We start from the raw sequence: 6,924 nt of genomic DNA, 5'->3' as shown, positions 1-6,924 counted from the left end.
TATTCAAGTTTGAATCCTTTATTTTGTCAATATTGTATATTTGTGAAATATAGAAGTATATAATACAATCCATCGAGATGTTATTTTAATACTTATGTTATCATCAAATCTCCACTAATCAATGAAAAAGAATTATCGTCGGTGATGAAAATACTCATTGTTCTATGTACTGAAGACATATCACTGAGAACACATTATAGCATAGTGGTGCATACATTAGACTATCACAGATTTCTACAATATTAGGCAAATTTATGAACAAGATGATTTTTACAGGCTATATTTAACATTTACTTCACTGCTTATATTATGCAATTTGGTTATTTCATTAAATGCAAAGCATCAAGAAGTCATGTGCAGAGGCATATGTGAGTATAAACACATATGTACCCAAATCATTATGCAGGTTTTATATTTTTACATTTTTATACTATCAATGTTTTAAATTTACAGTACAAGGACCAAGATGGCCTCTGCTACTCACTCCCTTTTCTTTTTTCATTCTCCAACAGTGACAGAAATCACCTACAGCATCATTCATACTACTACGTTGCTCATATTGACAGAAGAACATGCTTAGGTGGATTTCTTCCCTTTGCTCCAGGATAACCAAGGCAAGTTCCACTAACAAAGCAAAACCACCCAGCTCACTGACCTAGGCCTGAAAAGACAACCTGTCTTGGACAGACCACCGCAGAGCAAAGCCCAACTCTGACCCTCGCTACACAAGGCCATCCTGGTGGCTCTACATAAGAAACTTTAAATTTGTTTTCAAAGGCTGGTATGAAATGCTTATAACGTTCTGGTTTTGGTTCTGCTTTATACATAATATTATCATTATTGTTTTCCAAGGGAAAACATCTGGGCAAACAATAAGTGGTTCATAAAAAGTGTATGAAAGTCACCAGTTTTACTGAATATTAGCAAGGATCAATCCATCTGTTCACAAACATCACTTGTATAAATTAACAGCCACTTAAAAACTTAATGCTACATCTGTTTAAAAGCAGACATGACAAAAATATCCAGAAATATTCAGTGATTATTTACAAATGATAGCTGCTGGAAAACAGTGATCAGCACAATATTCTTCACATACACGGAAAAATGAATAAAAATTACTCTTTAGAGTTACACACCTGTTCAGTCTATGAGAAATTGTTACTGAAGTTTTCTTTAATAACTCTTTAAAGAAAATATCAGAATCTGACATGAATATTGGAAAATTATTGTATCCAGGGATTTTGACTGACAACTTTTGACACTGGTTTTTAAGGTTAATTTTTAGGTTCTGATTTTTAATAGTTGCTAATCCATACAGCCTCTGTAAAGGAGGCTGTAGGTTATTCTGAATTGAGTGCAGAGGAAGCAAAGCATCTTCTTTTTTACAAAAATTATATGGTCCATTATAATCAGTTATGCAATTAGAGTGTTAGGCTGCTTTGCTTTCACAAGCCACCAAGAGACGTGTTTTATTTCAGCACCTACAACTCTTCCTTTTACTACAGTGAGATGAATATAAAAGAAAGAAAACAGAAGTATATATTTTGTTTTAGAAGTTATTGATTACCATTTAAACATGGAAAAAATACAGTTATTTAAAAAGTTATATTATCCTGCTTCTGTCTCTCTGTGAGGAGTGACTGAATTTAGAGATACTGACAAAATAAGTTCAAGTCATTAACAATTAAGATGGAAAGCTAAGGAAAGAACACAGTGCCCTGACTCCTTCTGGTGCAATCAAAGAATCACGTGAACTCATCTGGAGAAAAGAGAATCGCCTCCTGTATGTAAGGATAGGCTCCGTTGCAAGGTACTTACCATTTTCTTTAAAATTAATTTACTTCGTGTATATAGTACTTGTACCAAATCACTCCATGACTTTGCCTTTTTTACGTATGTGCACAATTAGACATTTGACTATAAAATCCCCAAGATGTTTTGATATTGCTACTGTTGCTGTATTGCCAGAAGGATATTTTTTCTCTTACAGAACTCTAAAATCTGCACCTGGAGCAAAAGAGAGACTATGCTAAGCAACCAGCAAGAGACACACTAAGCTAGATTTATTTATTTTATGAGTTATACAATCAGATAAAGTATTTGGGATCAGACTAAGTACCACCTTCAAGAAGCCTGTGTGGTATGCACTTTTCATTCCTACCTGTGTGCATTCTAAAATGGCATCCGACAAGCTTTAGACTCCACTTTTCATAAATATTATTGAAATTATTGATGTCTTTCTTGAATGATTACTTCCTGTGAACCTCAAGTGAATGAAAATGATGAGACTTGCAGATAAAGTCATGACTGAAATTTTTCATGAGACTTACATGAAACAGGTGCTTAGCAGTGAAAAGACACATTTAAGAGAATTTATAGGAATATTTCTTTATTCACCAGCTGCTGGGAGTCCTTTTACTTCACCAGAAGCTGCTGAAGCCCTGGCAGTCCACACCACTGGTGGCCGTACACTTTAGGCACCAGCCCAGCAAGCACTTTGCTGTGCAGTCGTGCACTGATCAACACGTTTGACTGTCAGTGGAGAACTGGGAAAAAATTCCCTGCAATTTCCTTCCATGATTTTAGTAACTTGCCAGAGCTCCCATATATTACTGTCAATCACAATCATCTGTTTTCAAGTCTATTTTTTCCTCTATGGATTCCTAAGTTCAATGAGGATTCCCTAATCAGATATCAATGACTGACTCACAAACATACTTGTCCGAGAGGGGAAAAAAAAAAAAAAAAGATCAAATATCACAGTTTTCTTTCTTCTCTTCGTATTTCACCTTAGGTTGAAAACAGTTTTGCCATGCATGGCTTTGAAGACAGTTGCAAAACTCCACGTAAAAAAACCCCAACATTTCCAAGGAAGTACTATTAAATTTATGTTTTTAAATATGTTAGATTTACTCATCCCCTTCCCCATTCAGGGAATAGTAACATTCTTTTTAAACATGACAACGCAAAACAACAATTCTTAAATTTCATTACATATTTTCCTATGAATAACACTTCAAATGCAATCTTTGTTCAGTAGTAACTTAACTGGTATGTCAGTTTTGCAAGTACTCAGGGTGTACAACTCAGGACACAACAGAAAACACTCAAGTTGTAAATAGTGGGAAACAACATTTCACAAACATGTCCATAACCCTCTTCAGAAATCATAAGTAAACAGGGCATTATCCACTTTTAATTTTTTTCTTTTTAGAGAGTTATGAGTTTGAACCAAATACTTAAGTTGGGTCGGAAGCTTAAACATTTGTTAGGAGTGGGCTTTTTTTGATCCAATATCAATTTTTGCCAGGGTTTTGTAAGGCTAATAGGTGGGTTTATGCCACTGAATTCCTTTAAGAATTGATTCCAATCCACCCACAGAAAGTCATATATTACTCATGGCAAAACATATTTAACACAGTTTTTAGACTTGAAAAATATATATTTTGATTCTGATCTTCCACAAACAAATACCAACCTAAAACCCCCACAAAAATTCTAGTTTTTCACATGGATTGCTACCGTTCTTCCCTTTTGCAAATCAGTTGTTTGGTGTTTTTTTCTGTTTTGGCTCAAAATGTCTGTCAAACTCGGTGAAATAGTGCACAACTCCATCATCAGGATAGAGCTGTTCACTTTGCAGGCTTCAATCCCAAACCATTAACATCAGTGAAAGGTTTTTATTCAGCGCAGTGGATGGCAGAACAAGCCGTACCCAGGATTTGTTGCAAATTGCATTTGATCTGCTCTGGCTTTTTTCCTTTAGATACTTGTGTGATCACAGTAATAGAAAGTTTAGCTTAATTTGTTACTGACTTAGAAGTGGAGTTTTTCAAAGACTTGCCTAAACAGAGTTTCTTCTGATATCCAGCCAGTTCTAAGGATTTTCTCTGGTTTTGGTTTGGTTTGTTGGTTTTTTTTCCGTTCACCAGCTCCCTCAGGGCTTCACAGAATGATGCTACATAGAAGTCTGAGGGAATCCAAAGGTCCTGTACTGCTGCAAGATTAAGATAAATTAAGGAATGTGTTTATGACCTTTGTTGTTCCAAGTTACTAGGAAAAGTTAATGAATTAAAGTTAAGCATTATATAATTCCAATATACAATACAGACAGAAGTTTTCCTTCAGTCGGTCTCATTTCCAAGTGAGGTAGGTGCCGCCATATTTCCTTGTCACTTCCAGAGGCAAAACGCTAGCAAGTAGTTGCTTACTGAAAATGATTTTTAGCTTTCCCAGTGAGTAAATTAATTGCCCTCACACTTCAAAAATTTATGGGAAACATGCAAGGTTATTTTGGATCCAGCTGTTGCCTACGTGGACATGGTACTATCGGTGGTAGATACCAGCAACAGCATATTGTATCTTGTGGCACCAAGGCTCTGCAGTAACAAGCAATTACACATTCCTGCCTGCTTTGCACCTGTGATAATACCACTTCCAAAGCTATTAAATACACATCTGTGTCCAGAGTGAGTCCTGCTTGCTTGGATATGATAGATGAGAGCCAAAGCCTATTTTTGGTTGACAGTGATATTCTATGTAGCTATTTCTGTCACTCATACCACATCATAAGGATAGTCTTTCTCAAGTGGAACTCAGTAAGGCTTTATTGGTCTGGAATACTCACACTAGTGATGGCAAAATGAATTCTTAACATCCAGATTCTCATAGATATCAAGGGTGGGAGTCACACATGAAAAGGCAACATGCTATTTGGGTTAGTCTACAGTGGACATACCTTGGTGGCTGCACTTTCTTGCAATTTTCCGTACTTGCATCCCAAACGAGAAGAGTTTATGGCTATGGTGTAATATCGCCTTCCTTTTTCTTCACCTGAAAGTTTTAGAAAGGAATAATCATGTTTACTTTGTAAACTTTACTTTGGATTTTTCAGTCCTAATCATATCTTGTCTGAATTTCCCTTTATTGGGCTGAAATTTCAGGGTAAGATGCCTGCAAGAGCTCCTCCTACACCATTAATCTGCCGAATACTCTTTCCAGGACTACACAGAGAACGGAAACTAAAAGTAAATCCTCACAGAGATTATTTCCCCTCCTCCCACCTCCACCTCTGGATTTTTTCTGTCATTTATTTCTGATTTACTCAACCAAGTTTTTTCTTAACTTACATTAAACTCTGTGCTCTACAACTTTACTGTGTTTCTGATTTACATCTCCCATCCCCTAAGTGATATTCCCTGACAAGTCAGAAGACAAATAAGCTGTCTGTCCTGTGGTCTCTTCACCTGTATCTTCCCAGGTTTTTACCTTTTTTTTCTCTTCTTTTCCTCATATTTTTAAGTAGTTCAGCAGCCTCTAGCAAGGTTTGTACTTTCCATCCACCTCAGACCAGATAGAATATTTTGGTTGCATTTTTACTTGCAAAACAGGTAAATGCTACTTGAAGGCAGTACTTCTGGAAGATAAGCCGTTTTTAAAATTGTTTATTACTAAACCCAATTTTGTCTAGAAAATACTTTATTTATCATTATAATACCATTTGCTAATTCTGGCCCATTTAATCAATACTTTATGAAACAATTTTCAAATGGAAAAGGAAAAACTGGAATACTGTGGCTGCTTCGTATCGTACTGTGCTTCGGTCGGAGCACTTAATGGCCAACATACCAGAAATCTGAATTGCAGTTCTCACTCTGTCAGAACAGTTACCTACTGTCTTCCACCTGCCACTGAAGTGGGCATCTCATCAGACCGGTAGGCACTCTAATACATCACACTGGAGCTCTTTTACTTCTTTTTCAAAACTGAAATATCCACTGGACACAAATGGGCAATCTGAAATTTAAGAGGTAGCCAATAGCCATTGGCTCCTATGAAAGTCTGGGAAGTTTGCCACTTCATTTCTTTAACTGTTTTTTCACACCTAAAATAGAAGACTTCAGTTAGACCGAAACCAATAACATTCTAGACGACAAAATAATTTTAGTGAAGATTTGTGTTCTTCTTCAGTGAAACAGAAAATAAAAAAACTCAGAAAAACATATTAAGACTTGTATTTTCCTCCAGTGAAATGGAAAACAGTAACAAAAACCATTCTTTCTAAGTCATAATTAATTAAAATGCTTTTAAGTTTTGAATTTGGTAGCCAAAGAAATAAATAATTTCTGAGCAGCACTCCATTGTAGCAAAAGAAATCTTACCCTTAATTATCCAATGTCAACTATCCTGATTATGTTCTTTTTGCATCTGCTTTAAAATTTAAAAATATATTTCTGTGTTTAAAAACACCTTTGTATTTAAAAAAAAACATAGCTGGATATTTTGAGAACATACAAATAAACTGAGAATTTTGAATAACAAAATGTTTTTGTACTTATGTTTATTCCATCTTTTATGTTTGGCCTAATACAAATGCCATTTCTGTTTCTCCCAAAGGTAACAGCTGTAGGCACGTGTGGCTGCATATACACAGAGCTGGGATTTTGTGTTGACAAGGTCTACACAAAACAGATAAAGGGGTTTGCCAAAGGTTAAGTATTTCCACCTCTGCTATTGATCTGGAGATTTATGGCTAAAATTGAGTAAATTCTGTGACCTTGAACTAGAGCTCCTTGGATTTAAAATGCGACTTGATTCAGCCCTGTTTTATATATTTACTTAAGCATACATTTTGACTTCTAAACACGTGACTTTCCCTGTCTTTTGAGGGAGAGGGGGAAATAGAAAAATCATGATTGAAGTTGGAAACTCTCAGCGCTTTGTATCATCAGTTTTGAGATGGACCCTAAACACTTTGGCTTGAGGTTTTTTACTGCTTTCACAATTGCACAGAGGTGCCTGTGGATGCTTAGATATTCAGAGGCTTTTCTTATACTATGCGGCAGAAGTCTCGCAATTCTCCTGCTGAGATGCTTACTCCCATAATGTGGTGAGCCACTCTGAAAAATCTCAATGGCCCAT

General features: G+C 36.0%; 1 long non-coding RNA gene across 1 annotated transcript; it reads right to left on the bottom strand.

The window, feature by feature from the left end:
• Window positions 1–14: 14 nt before the first annotated feature.
• On the bottom strand, window positions 15–5,413 carry LOC130145615 (uncharacterized). Its single transcript, XR_008820678.1, has 3 exons — window positions 5,272–5,413; window positions 4,742–4,836; window positions 15–4,000 (listed from the first exon to the last, which is right to left on the bottom strand). It is a non-coding gene; the product is annotated as an uncharacterized LOC130145615 (long non-coding RNA).
• Window positions 5,414–6,924: the final 1,511 nt, after the last annotated feature.

This window comes from Falco biarmicus, chromosome 1, assembly GCF_023638135.1.
Source record: "Falco biarmicus isolate bFalBia1 chromosome 1, bFalBia1.pri, whole genome shotgun sequence".
Lineage (NCBI taxonomy): Eukaryota > Metazoa > Chordata > Aves > Falconiformes > Falconidae > Falco > Falco biarmicus.
This window is presented reverse-complemented; position numbering and strand designations above follow the sequence as displayed.